The following is a 14,487-nucleotide window of genomic DNA, read 5'->3' on the forward strand; positions in this document are numbered from 1 at the left end:
TTACTTCTGTAACAACATCGCTTCGATTGTCTCCCTTTATAGTTTTATTACAGACAGTGATTAACTTCCATTCAGTGATATTCTCCAATTGTACATTCTGAAGTGCTACTTCTTAAAATTAATGTCTACGATCTTACGAGTAGCAGACTTCTTTTAGCCAAAAACCATTAACGAAACTTGAACGTGATCCGAAGTGGCAAAGGTTATTTATGCTTCTTCAGCCCTCCAGTTCTGTGAAATCCTGTGGCGTGACCGTGGGGGAGTGTAACATTAATATTGAATCAGTAAAAAGGCGAAGTGTGTTTTTAAGAACTTTGGCCCCGTTCGGCATCACCCTCGACGCATCCCATGCACATGCACGTTACTAATAGACCTACCAGAAATTCCTGTACCGATTGAGCCTCACGGCGCCTCTATTCTTTGGGGGGGGGGGGGGGTTAGGCAGCACCTTCGACACCCCTTACGTAGAGTTTGCCTAACCCTCAGGCGCTACAATAGCTACGATGATGCTGTCGAAATTTCTGACATGTACATTTGTAATGTGCTCAACAGTGGTGCGTGGGTGGCAGAGAGGGTACTGCCGAGTGAGGAATTCTTAGAGGAACCGTTTGCTGTTTTATGCACGCACATGTTTATATTGCACTCTGTCGTGATCACGCCACAATAGGGCTTCAAGTAGGACAGCTGCGCCGGCCGGAGTGGCCGAGCGGTTAAAGGCGCTACAGTCCGGAACCGCACGACCGCTACGGTCGCAGGTTCGAATCCTGCCTCGGGCATGGATGTGTGTGATGTCCTTAGGTTAGTTAGGTTTAAGTAGTTCTAAGTTCTAGGGGACTTATGACCACAGCAGTTGAGTCCCATAGTGCTCAGCGCCAGGACAGCTGCGGAAGAATAAGCCGGCTTTGCTGCTTCGGATCACGTTTAAATTTCGTCGACTGCTTTTGAACCTTCCCTAATACTTCCACTCTGTATATTAGAGCAAAACATGCGCCCACATTTTACTCCAAAACTATCAGTCCACGTCGAGTCGGGTTGCAGCCCCACGATGCCCTTAGAATAGGGTCGAACGTCGTCCTATTGCTGATCTCACAGCGAACTGTTGTTTCTGGCCGCTAAATGTGTGGAATCAACTCCCGACGAAAAGGGCTGGTTTCACTGACCCCCTCATGTAACACGGTGACGCTTCTTCGACATTGAGTTCTGAAATGTTTTCCTCGGCCACCCATAAGAAAACAATGCGATTTCAACGCTGTCTCTGTTCTGACCTCCATAAAAGTGTAACGACCTTCTCGATGTACTCCGTTAATCCCGTTTGATAAGGACAGCAGACCACGCAGCGGTGCTCCAAAAGAAGACGGACAAGCGTAGTGTAGGCAGTCTCTTCAGCAAATGCTATATTTTCTAAATGTTCTGCCAATAGAAAGCAGTCTTTGGTTTCCTTTCCCCACAATATTTTCTATGTGCTCTTTCCCATTCACGTTATTCGTAATTGTAATTCCTACATATTTAGTTTAATTCCCGGTCTTTGTATTCCTTTTATCACTCATGTGGACGGCCTCACGCTTTTTATTATCTAGCGTCTATTGGCAATTTTCGCACCATACAGGAATGTTTTCTAAACTGTTCTGCAATTTGTTTGTATCTTCTGATGACTTTACTAGACGATAAATGGCAACGACATCTGCAAACAACCTAAGACGGCTGCTCTGATGGTCCTCTGAATCGTTTATGTAGATAACGAAGAGCAGAGGGCCTGTAACACTGCCTTGGGGAACGCCAGATACCACTTCTGCTTTACTCGATTACTTTCCGTCACTTATTACGAACTGTGACCTCTCTAACAGGAATCACGAATTGCATAAGCAGGCAACTTCACTGAAAGCCTCTTGTGTGGTACACTGTCAAAAACCTTTTGGAAATCTAGAAATACGGAATCAGTGTGAAATCCCTTGTCAACAGCACTCATCACTTTGTGTGTGTGAAGAGCTATTTGTGTTTAACAAAAACGATGTTTTCTCTAAATCCGTGTTGACTATCAATAGGCCGTTCTCTTCATAATGTTCGAATACAATACATCTTCCAAAATCCTGCTCCATATCGGCGTTAATGACATGGGCCTGTAATTACTGGATTACTCTTACTACCTTTCTAGAATATTGGTATGACCAATGTAACTTTCCAGTATTTGGGTTCGGATCTTTCCTCAAGCGAGCAGTTGTTTATGATCGTTAAGTACGGAGCTATTCCGTCAGCATACTCTGAAAGGAACCAAACTGGTACACAGTCTGGACCGATAGACTCGCTTTTGTTGAGTGATTGTAGTTGCTTCACTACTCCGAGGATATCTCCTTCTAAGTTACTCACGCTAGCAGCTGTTACCGATTCGAATGTCGGAATATTTACTTCGTATTCTGTGGTGAAGCAATTTCGGAAGTACACTATCTGATCAAAAGAATCCGTACACCTTTAGGTAAAGCGGAAGTGACTGCTAGAAGTCACGAGTGGTGGATTCGCCAATACAAAACCAGGGAGGAAGTGTCGTGTTGTCAGTAGAGAAGCAGTAAAAGCAGAATGAGTAGGTCGGGAGAGCTCAGAGACGTCGGACGCGGACCAGTCACTGGATGTCACCTGAGTAACACAGCCATCAGCAACATTTCTACTCTTGTAAAGCTGCCCAGTTCGACATGTGACAGAAGCAGAAAGGCGAAGGAACTACCATAGCTAAACCAAGGGCAGGCCGATCTCACGCTGTGGCAGACAGGGTCCGTCCAGCTTTGCGGAGGGCAGCTGTAAAATAATTGTATGGAATCCGCGGAAATACTCATCGGTACTAAGTTGCTACCGGCAGTCCATCTAGCACAGTAACTGTACTCGGTGTTCACAAGAATGGTGTGCAATTGTCCAGCGGTCACACATTTCCGTAGTCAGTGAACAGCGACACTTGAGGTGGTGCAAACGGCGGCGCCACTGACTGGACAGTGAATGCCTCGAAAAGATTCATTTGGAGTGATCAAGCATGCTATGCAGTGTGTCACACCATGGAAGGGTTTGAATTTAGCTAATGCCTGGAAACATTTTTTAAGTCATCAGCCTTCTGGCTGGTTTGAAGCGGCTCGCCACGAATTCCTTCCCCTGTGTTAACCTCTCCATCTTACTGTAGATCTTACAACTTAGTCCTCAATTGTTTGCTTGGTGTATTCCAATCTGTCTTCCTCTACAGTTTTTGCCCTCTGCAACTCCCTTTAGTACCATGTTAATGATTCCCTGATGTATAAACAAATACCCTATCACCCCGTACCTTCTCCTTGTAATTGTTTTCCACATATTCCTTTCTTCTACGGTTCTGCATACAACCTCCTCATTCTTTACCTTATCAGTCCACTCAATTTTCAACATTCATCTGTAGCACCCCATCTCAAATGCTTCGATTCTCTTCTGTTCCGGTTTTCTCACAGTCCTCATTTCACTACCACACAATGATGTGGTCCAAACGTACTTTTTGAGAAATTTCTCCCTCAAATTAAGGCCTGTGTTTTAGACTTCTCTTGGCCAGGAATGCCCTCTTTGTCAGTGCTAGTCTGCTTTTGATGTCCTCCTTGCTCCGTCCGTCACTGTTCGTTTTGTTGCTAAGTAGCACAATTGCTTAACTACTTCTACTTCGTGATGTTAAATTTCTCGCTGATCTCATTCCTGCTACTTCTCAGTACTTTCGTCTTTCTTCTATTTACTCTCAGTCCATACTCTGTACTCAATAGATTGTTCATTCCATTCAGCAGATCATGCAATTCTTCTTCACTTTTACTCAATATAGCAATGTCACCAGCGATATCACTGATATCCTTTCACCTTGAATTTTATTCCACTCGTGAAACTTTCTTTTATTTTCATCATGGCTTCTTCAGTGTACAGATTGAACAGTACGGGGGGAAGATTACATTCTTGTCAGACACCCTTTTTAATTTCAGCATTTCGTTCTTGGTTGTCCATTGTTCTTGTTCCTCTTGGCTCTGGTTCATACTGTATATTACCCGTCTATACTTATAGCTTACCCATGTTTTCCTCAGGATTTCTCATAACTTGTGCCATACTACATTATCGAACGCCTTTCCCATGTCGACAGATCCTGGCTTCCATGATCAATCGCAATGTCAGAATTGCCTCTCGGATGCCTTTATCTTTCCTAACCCCAAACTGATCGTCACCCAACTGATCTTCAATTTTCTTTTCTATTTTTCCGTTTGTTCTCAGCATTTCGGATGCATGAGCTGTTAAGCTGACTGTACGATAATTCTCGTACTTGTCAGCTCTTGCAGTCTTCAGAAATGTGTGGATGATATTTTTCCGAAAGTCAGATGATATGCCGCCGCAGTCATACATTCTACACACCAACAAGAATAGTCGCTTTTTCGCCACTTTCCCCAACGATTTTAGGACTTCTGATGGAATGTTATCTATCCCTTCTGCCTTATTTGATCTTAAGTACTCCAAAGCTCTCTTAAATTTTGATTCTAGTACTGGAACTTTACCTGCCAACAATGAAGTAGGGAGCAGGGGGCGTTACGGTACAGCAGCGTTTTTTGTGGTTAGGATGCGGTCCCATTACTGTGCTGAAGAAAACGCTAAATGGATTGTGTACTGCGGACAGTAGAGTAACAGTCGGGAGACGATGATTCTACCAGCATCACAATGAATCCTGCCGTAAAGCAGCATCTACAAAGCAATGGTCTGCCACGAGTTCGACCTGAACCCAATGGATCAGCTTTTGGGTGTGTTAGAACGTCGATTTCGCTCCAGACCGCAGCGTCCAATATCACCTCCCTGGCCACACCATGGGAGGAACGCCAGGCTAAGGATGGCAGTGGCTGTTATTCACTCCAGTACCTCATTTGTACAAGAACTGATCGGGACTCCTTTGTTTCGATGAAGCCTCAGTTTTTTGTAGACCATTTAGAGGACAATTATGGGAGGTGGGGGGCTTGTCCAAAATGCGATCTTGGACAAGCTTGATAAAAACAGTATCCTCTGACCAGTCACGGACTTCACTCAGTTGTAACAAGTTGTGGGATGTTTCTGTTACATCACGCCACATAAAAGCTTAAATATTGCCCAGGGTAATATCTTCCACAGGGACCTTCTTTTGCAGTCTGACGACGAGCTGCGCGCCAATTTAGAGCGGCGAGGTATTGATTTTGTGTGACGCGTCCATTGGGATCTGAGGGTCAAAGTGGTGGTCTACTACTGTGATGTAAAGTCCGATATCTCTCCCCCAATGCAGTGCTTTAAATGCTGGAAGTTCGGCCGTATATCTTCCCACTGTACTTCCAGCATCACATGTCGAGATTGTGGACATCCATCACATCCTAATAATCCATGTGCCTTGCCTCCCATCTGTGTCAGCTGCGGAGAGCATCATTCACCTTGCTCGCCAGACTGCAGGATTTTACAGAAAGACAGGAAAATCATGGAATACAAGTCCCTGGACTGACTGACCTACACTGAGGCTAAGACAAAATATGACTGCCTACATCCTGTGCCTATGACCATCTCATACGCCGCCTCTATGAGAACAGTTATAGCCTCATCAGATCTGCGAATTCCAGTCGCCTCTCAGAGCCAGAAGGCTACACCTGTCCCCTTGATGGTTGGGGACACTCCCTCACTCCCTCTCCCTCCCCCCATGTTCCTCCTGCACCACCTAACTCAGGAGCTCTGCGCCCCCCCCCCCCCCCCCCCCCCAACCATCGGGGACCCCAGTCGCCGCTTCTCAGCTAGAGGAATGTAAGTTTTCTTCAGCTCCTCTCACCAGGAAGGAGTCTCTTGGGTCACTCCCTTCCCAGGTTTCTGCTAATGGGAAAGATGGCACCCACAAGTGGCCAAATTACCAAAAAGCAGCTGGTCGTAGGGCTTCACGATCATCCTCAGTCCTGGAGACAGTGAAGCCCTCCCAGCCAGAGAAACCCAAGGAGCAGCGAGAAAAGTCCAAAACGAAGGCCCATAAGACCAAGTAAATTGCAGTGGCACCCACACCACCGCTACCTACAAGGTCTGTGTCTGGCGATAAGGTGGAGATTATAGCGTCTCCTGAGGACCTATATCTCGCCGGACCCTCAGACACCATGGATATAGCCTGTTCAGGCAATAGGTCAGTGGCAGCAGGTGACCCTGAGGCGTAAACTGCCTCATTGAATGTACCATGCCTTCCCAGTCTCACGATGACGTCATCCTCCAGTAACATAGCGATGGTTTTTTCCATTGCCTGGCTGAGCTACGGCAACTGTTAAGCTTGACACCTGATTTCTGCATTGCCCTCCAGGAAACCTGGTTCCCAGCAATGCGGACTCCTGCCCTCTGCTGCTATAAGGGATTATACAGGAACAGTAGCGACTATAATCGAGTATCAGGTGAAGTTTGCTTTTATGTCCTAAACTCAGTCTGTAGTGAAACTGTGCCCCTTCAAACCACTCTGGAAGCTGTAGGACGACACAGGAAATAATTGTCTGCAATGTGTATCTTCCTCCAGATGGTGCAGTATCCCTGGATACCTGCAAAGCCCAAAACACTTGTGGGGTGTCACAGTGCTTACTGGCCGAGGCAGAGATGTCGAAATTTTACTGTCTCAGCTCGACCTCTTTCTCTTAAATACTGGGGCCGCCACATACTTCAGTGTGGATCATGGTAGTTACTCGGCCATTGATTTATCAGTTTGCAGCTCAGGACTTCTCCCATCTATCCACTGAAGAGCACATGACGACCTGCGTGGTAGTGACCACTTCCCCATCTTCCTGTCACTGCTCCGGCCTCAGGCCCATGGACGCCTGCCCAGATGGGCTTTAAACAAGGCAGACTGGGAAACTTTAACCACTGCTTCCACACGGTAACATCGATTTGATGGTGGAGGAGGTGACTACAACAATCGTCACTGCGGCGGAAAACGCGATCTCTCGCTCTTTAGGGTGCCCCCAGTGAAAGGCTGCATCGGAGAACTACAACCCTCCCCCCGCCTCAGGCCTTTCGCACTCTCAAACAGCGGGTGGAAAGAAAGTCCTCTCGTTTGCTACACGCCACAATGAACCCTATAACACCCCATTTACAGAGGGGAGCTGCTCAGTGCCCTTGCACATTGCCCTGACACAGCCCCTGGGCCAGATTGGATCCACAGTCAGATCATTAAACACCTCTCATCTGACTACCAGCAACATCTCCTAATCGTCTTCAACCGGATCTGGCGTGATGACGTCTTTCCATACCAATGGCGGGAGAGCACCATCATTCCGGTGCTTAACCCGGTAAAAACCCGCTTGATGTGGATAGCTATCAGCGCATCAGCCTCGCCAACGTACTTTGTAAGCTGTCAGAACATGTAGTGTGTCAGCGGTTGTGTTGGGTGCTGGAGTCAAGTGGCCTACTGGCTCCGTGTCAGGGCAGCTTCCGCCAGGATCGTTCTACCAATTATGGTATTGTGTCCATAGAGTCTGCCATTTGAACCGCTTTTCCCAGAAGCCAACACCTGGTTGCCGTCTCTTTTGATTTACGAAAAGCGTATGACACAACTAGGCGTCATCATATCCTTGGCACATTATAAGAGTGGGGTCTCTGAGTCCCCCTCCCGATTTTTATTCAAACTTTCTTGGCGCTTCATACTTCTCGTGTCCAAGTTGGTGCCTTCCGTAGTTCCATGCATATACAGGAGAATGGAGTCCCGCAGGGCTCCGTATTGAGTGTCTCTCTATTTTTAGCGACCATAAACAGTCTAGTGGCAGCTGTAGGGCCATCTTTCTCGCCTTCTCTGTATGTAGATTTCTTCTGCATTTCGTACTGCTCCTCCAGTACTGGTGTGGCTGAGCGACGCCTACAGGGGACCATTCAAAAGGCTCAGTCATGGGCTCTAGCCCACAGCTTCCAGTTTTCAGCCGTGAAGTAGTGAGTCATGCACTTCTGCTGGCGTCGTACCGTTCACCCGGAACCAGAACCTTGTCTTACTGACGATCCACTCACTGTAGCGGCGGCATATCGATTCTTAGGACTGATTTTGCATACCAGATTGACGTGGCTACCTCACCTTCGTCAGCTTAAGCGGAAATGCTGGCACCACCTCAATCCACTCCACTGCCTGAGCAACACCAACTGGGGTGCAGACCGCTCTACGCTGCTTCAGCTCTAGGGATCCCTTGTTCAATCCTTCCTTGACTATAGGAGCGTGGTTTATGGTTCAGCGACGGCCGCGGCGTTGCTTTTACTCGACCCAGTGCACCACTGTGGCGTTCGCATAGCGACAGGTTCTTTTAGAACGAGTCCATTGACCGGTGTCCTGGTGGAGGCCAGAATCCCTCCATTGAAGGTTGGGCGTGCGCAACTTCTCGTCAGTTACGTTGCACTCGTTCGTAGTTCTCCTGCGCATCCGAATTACCATCTCCTTTTCCCACCTGCGGTAGACCGTCTCCCGCATCGGCGGCCTACGTCAGGGCTCACGATGGCGGTTTGCGTGTGATCACTTCCGTCTGATCTGGAGTCCTTTTCTTCACCATCTCCATGGTGAGACCTAGACCGCGGCTTCGCATGGACCATTCACATGGCCTTAAGGACTCTGTTAACCATGCGACTCTCCGCTGTCACTTCCTCTCGATTCTCTACATGTACTGGGGCCATGAAGTGGTTTACACTGATGGCTAAATGGGCGATGGTCACGTTGGCTTTGCCCTTGTTCATGGAGGACATATAGAACAGAACTCCTTGCCTGATGGCTGCAGTGTATTCACTGCAGAGCTGGTAGCCATACTTCGTGCACTTCAGTATATCCGTTCATGCCCTGAGGAATCGTTTCTTCTGTTTACTGACTCCTTGAGTAGTCTACAAGCTATCGACCAGTGCTACCATCGCCATCCTCTGGTAACGGCCATCTAGGAGTCAATTTATGCCCTGGACCGGTCACGCCGTTTAGTGGTGTTTGTGTGGACTCCAGGACCTGTCTGTATCCCAGGCAACGTACTTGCCGATAGTCTGGGCAAAAAGGCTACGCGGAAACCGCTTCTGGAGATGGGCATCTCTGAACGTTTCCTGTGGTTTGGTTTACGCCACAGGGTTATTCGGCTTATGAAGATGGAATAGCATAACAGTACTCACACTAAACTTCGTGTCATTAAGGAGACTACGAATGTGTGGAAGTCTTCAATGTGGGCTTCTCGCAGAGAATCAGTTGTCCTCTGCCGGCTCCGCATTGGCCACGTTTTAACGACTCACGGTTACCTCCTCCACCGTGAAGATCCGCCTTAGTGTTTGTGTGGCGCCCGGTTGACAGTGGCCCATCTTCTGGTGCACTGTCCCACTTTGACTTCGCAGCGACGGAATCGTGGGTTATCGGAACGCCTCATTGGCTGATTTAGTTCTAAGTTTTATTTGTGAGGGCGGGTTTTATAATATGATCTACGTTTTAGTGCACGCCCTTGGCTGTCTGTGTCCTCCACCCTAGTGCTTTTATGGTGGAGGTTCGTGTGTTTGAGTGGCTGGCTCCTCCTTTTTATTCTCGTCGTCAGCCAGCCATCGTCATCTGCTTCGTTGTTTTACTCTCTTCATCTCGTTTCTTGCGTTTTTGTGGTTTTCTTGTCCCCCTTTGGTCCATTTACATGTTTGTATCCTTTCGTCGTGCTTGTGATTTTTCCTTTCATTCCGTTTTGTTTTGTCAGTCTCGTTTTATTCCCACACTTCTGGCATTGTTTTATTCGGAACAGGGGACTGATGACCTCGTGGTTTGGTCCCTTCCACTCTATTTTAATCCAGCCAACCAACTGTCAGAGATCAGTGGGTTATCTTGGAGCTTGGTTCAACGAATTTTAACGGAAGATTTGGGAGCGAAATAGGGTCGCTGCCAAGATTGTTCCTCGGGTTCTGACAGTAAAAAGAACGTCGTGCTTTGAAAGAGCAACTTGCATATGATCCAGATTTTCTCAAAGGACATCACTGGTGATTACTCGTGGTGGTATGGTTATGACCCAGAAACAAAGCAACAGTCAAGCCAACGAAAGACGTCATCGACCCCCCGTCCAAAAAAATGTCGTAAACTCAAATCAAACATCCAAACAAGGCCGATTTAATTTTTTGATGCCAAGGCTGTAGTTCATTAAGAGTTTATTCGCACAGGTCAAACCGTCAATAAAACCTTTTATTTGGAATTAGCAAGAAGATCGCGCAACAGTGGTCATCAAAAAGAACAGCCGATTTGTGGCAGACAGGAGAGTGGTTTTGCACCGCGCGCCTGCACACACACAGCCATCTCCGTCTGACAGTTTTTGGCTCCGTTGCCCCCACGCACCTAACTCGCGTGACCCGGCACCGCGAGTCTTCCTCTTATTTCCACGCATGAAAAGGGAGGTGTAAGGACACCGATTTGACTACATTGAAGTAAAAGAAAAAATTTGGGAGGTGCTGTCAGCCATTTTTAAACACGATATCACAGTTCATCAAGAGTAGTGACTGGCGTATTGTGACGAGCCAGTTGCTCGGCCACCATTTACCAGACGTTTCCAATTGGTGACGGATCTGGAGAATGTGCTGGCCAGGGCAGCAATCGAACATTTTCAGTATGCAGAAAGGCCCGTACAGGACCTGCAACATGGGGTCGTGCATTATCCTGCTGAAATGTAGGATTTCGCAGGGATCGAATGAAGGGTAGAGCCACGGGTCGTAACACATCTGAAATGTAACGTCCACTGGTCAAGAGGTGACCGAGACGTGTAACCAATGGCGATGACGAATACACGCTTCCAATGTGGGTTCACCGTGATGTCACCAAACACGGGTGCGACCATCATGATGCTGTCAATTTAACCTGGTTCAAAATGGCTCTGAGCACTATGGGACTCAACTTCTGAGGTCATTAGTCCCCTAGAACTTAGAACTAGTTAAACCTAACTAACCTAAGGACATCACATACATCCATGCCCGAGGCAGGATTCGAACCTGCGACCGTAGCAGTCGCGCGGTTCCGGACTGAGCGCCTAGAACCGCTAGACCACCGCGGCCGGCGCTAATTTAACCTGGATTCATCCAAAAAAAATGACGTTTCGCCATTCGTGCACCCAGGTTCGTCGTTCAGTACACCATCGCGCGTGGTCCTGTCTGTGATGCAACGTCAGGGGTAACCGCAGCCATGGTCTCCGAGCTGATAGTCCATGCTGCTGTAAACGTCGTCGAACTGTTCGTGGAGATGGTAGTTGTCTTGCAAACGTTCCCATCTGTTGGCTCAGGGATCGAGACGTGGCTGCACGATCCGTTACAGCCATGCGGATAAGATGCCTGTCACCTCGACTGCTACTGATACGAGGCCGTTGGGATCCAGCACGGCGTCCCGTATTTCCCTCCTGAACCCACCGATTCCATATTCTGCTAACAGTCATTGGATCTCGAGTGACGCGAGCTGCAATGTCGCGATACGATAAACCGGAAACGTGATGATACGCATTTCTCCTCCTTACACGAGGCATCATAACAACGTTTCACCGGGCAACGCCGGTCAACTGCTGTTTGTGTATGAGAAATCGGTTGGAAACTGTCCTCAAGTCAGCATGTTGTAGGTGTCAACACAGGCGCTAACCTTGTGTGAATGCTTTGAAAATCAAATCATTTGCATTTTCACAGCATCATCTTCCTGTCGGTTAAATTTCGCGTCTGTAGCACGTCATCTTCGGGGTGTAGCAATTATAATGGCCAGTATTGTATTAATAACCACTATAAGCTACCACCGAAATATTTGACTTGCCTGTTACAGTAGTCCAGTTGAGCTAATACTTCACTCTTGCTAAATACGCTGCGCTTTCTCAGGGTTAGAAACAACAAACTGAACGGAACATCTGGAAGGCTGCAAGAAGCACCGCGCTGCCGCAGACTGGGAATCGACTTCGCTGCAAACAGCGGTCACAAAGTCGTATAAGAAGAGATAACGGTTCCACTTGTGCGCGGACCCACCGGCAACTTTCTAGAGTGCAGTCGAAGTTGACGGTCTCGGCTTCTCATTTTTGGGAGTTACAGAAGAACGGCGGCCGCAACTTGCCGAAGAAAAGTTCCAGGCGACTTCCGTGCTCAGGATATCAGTTTCGTCTGCTGGATGTATCCAATTCAGCAAGGTTCATTTCGTTTTCCGAAGCTTCTTCGAAATCTTCTCAGTCACCATGGCAGGCTCCTTCCTCTCTCGAAATTTGTTCACTAAACAGGCGGTTATTCTTTATTGTAAAATTCAGTAAGTATATATTGAATTGTCGCTTTTAATTGCATTTGACCACATTGCGAGATCGCATATTTGCCAAATTAAACGTAATACCTGCTTCAAGATAGTCATTATTCAACCTTATTTTCATAACTTATCTTTTGTTTCATTTCACAAAACCGTCTCTATCCTTGATAAGCCACACGTGGCACCAGTTTCGTTACTTGTGACATCGTCGCAGTGAGGAGTATAAGCGATCAAGCGAACATGGGCTTTAATCGTTTCAATTCCAATACCTTAATACGTAGCAATAAAAAATGTGGCGCCTAGATGAACCTCAGTGTATAACACTACGCGAATTCTGTCAGCAAACTATTGCAGTATCCGGCATCATAATGAGCCGCAGATATTAGTTGAAAGTGCAAGTAAAATCTTAATAACCAAACACATTATTGACTATGTACTTAATTCGCAACGAGAGGATTAACGCATCCTATACGTCGAAGCTCCTATACATCAAATGCCGAAGTCCATTGCAGCAGGATAGGTGTATTCAGCGTTCAGTTCTCCACTAGCTGCAAGTGGCAAGGAAGAAAAGCAGGATAAATTAATATATTAGTGTACAATGCGGAAGTTACCCCACAACACGTGCGTATGCTTTGTGAGCTTGCGGAGGCGTGGTTCTTTCCGTCCCTTTACGAGGGACCTGCACCTAACTGTGAACATTGTCTCAGCAGATCATCAGTAGGAAAGCCGAGTGAAACCTACTGTACTTCGACGTGAACCAGGCTGCAATTTAAGTCACTAATCTACGTTTCAGGAGAAAGTTTTCACACAAATGAAAGTTTGGAAATTTTGTCCTCAATTAATATATTCTGAAACTTAGGTGAACAAGTATTATGGTGTTGCATTTCCCGAAAACGTAATAGCTACAAAAATACTGATTGTTTTTGACTGAGAATGCTCGCCAAATATTAAGTATGTCGGTACCAAATGCAGTCACAGTTTTTAGCCATCGAACTGCTCAATACGCCACGCGGAATATGTCTCTCTGGCACAAAATTCCCTTAAAATTTCCGAAATTTCCACACACCCATTGGAATAATTATGCCGTCACTTTACAACACTTTTGATGTATGAAACACTGCTGGATCCGGCAACTTATCATTTCCATCGGAACTACTACTACACACGTCCGAACTGTTTAATGGCTAGGCTCCGACTCTTCTCTAGAATACCCTAAGTCTTCTCTAGCAGTAGAAAAAGGCGCGCGAAGAATATTGCTTTACCATCGGTCAGTTCACTCAACAGCCAATAGCAAAACAACATTCTCCCGCGTCAATCCGCGCTTTTCATCAATAACCAATCGCAAAATAGTAAAGCTAACCACTGCACTTTTTGCCGACGTAATTTTCTAATATGCTGAAGTTTTGCTTATGCATAAAGTTATTTACTATTGTTATTTATACCTGAATTAACTTTCCCTTTACCATAAACTTACTTTACAAATCTATTCTACAAAAATCCCCTTTGTCCATATCCATACTTCGTCGAAATGTTCCTACACTAAATCCCACTACATAACTCGTTAAACAATTACCTTCATATTAACCTTAAACCAAACTCACGCATCATTCATACTGCTAAAACACATTTTACATACACAAAAGACATAACACTTTATGAAAATACTAGAACAGTTTATGAAAAACATTCTATTACTTTAGTGCACTCTAGTGGGCACAATCGAAACTAAAATCACCGTCCTCCTATTCGATATTGTCCTCTATCGGCTGCTACATAAACTACGTGCGCGTCCAGACTCACATCACCATCTGTCACTATCCAGCTCTGAGACACATCTCCCACTTAACCGCCTTCAAGGCAGGATCGGTATACGGCTCTACGCCTCAAGCTATGGCTTCAGCTTATCCCAAACAATGAACGTCCCGCGGTTCTTACTACTGCGTTCCAGTCTCCATGCTTTGTAATCGCCTTGGCCGCGAGGAACCTTTTGACAACAGCGTTTGCCATTTAGAAGTGTGCTGCAGACATAACTACGTGCGCAGGAAAATAGTGAAATAGTCACCATTTATTCTCCTCACGTTCTCACCTTCTCATCCTTTTTCCCCACATATTCCAGCACACAAACTCGACATTATTACCCGCCTAACTACCAGAAAGCAAACAAAAATATGAATATATGTATACTGCCTAATAAATAGTGATGACATTAAAATTTAGAATGTAGGGAAAGAATAAGTTTCTTGGAAAACGCAGTGTTCTGTGGA

This window comes from Schistocerca nitens, chromosome 1, assembly GCF_023898315.1.
Source record: "Schistocerca nitens isolate TAMUIC-IGC-003100 chromosome 1, iqSchNite1.1, whole genome shotgun sequence".
NCBI classification, from domain to species: Eukaryota; Metazoa; Arthropoda; class Insecta; order Orthoptera; family Acrididae; genus Schistocerca; species Schistocerca nitens.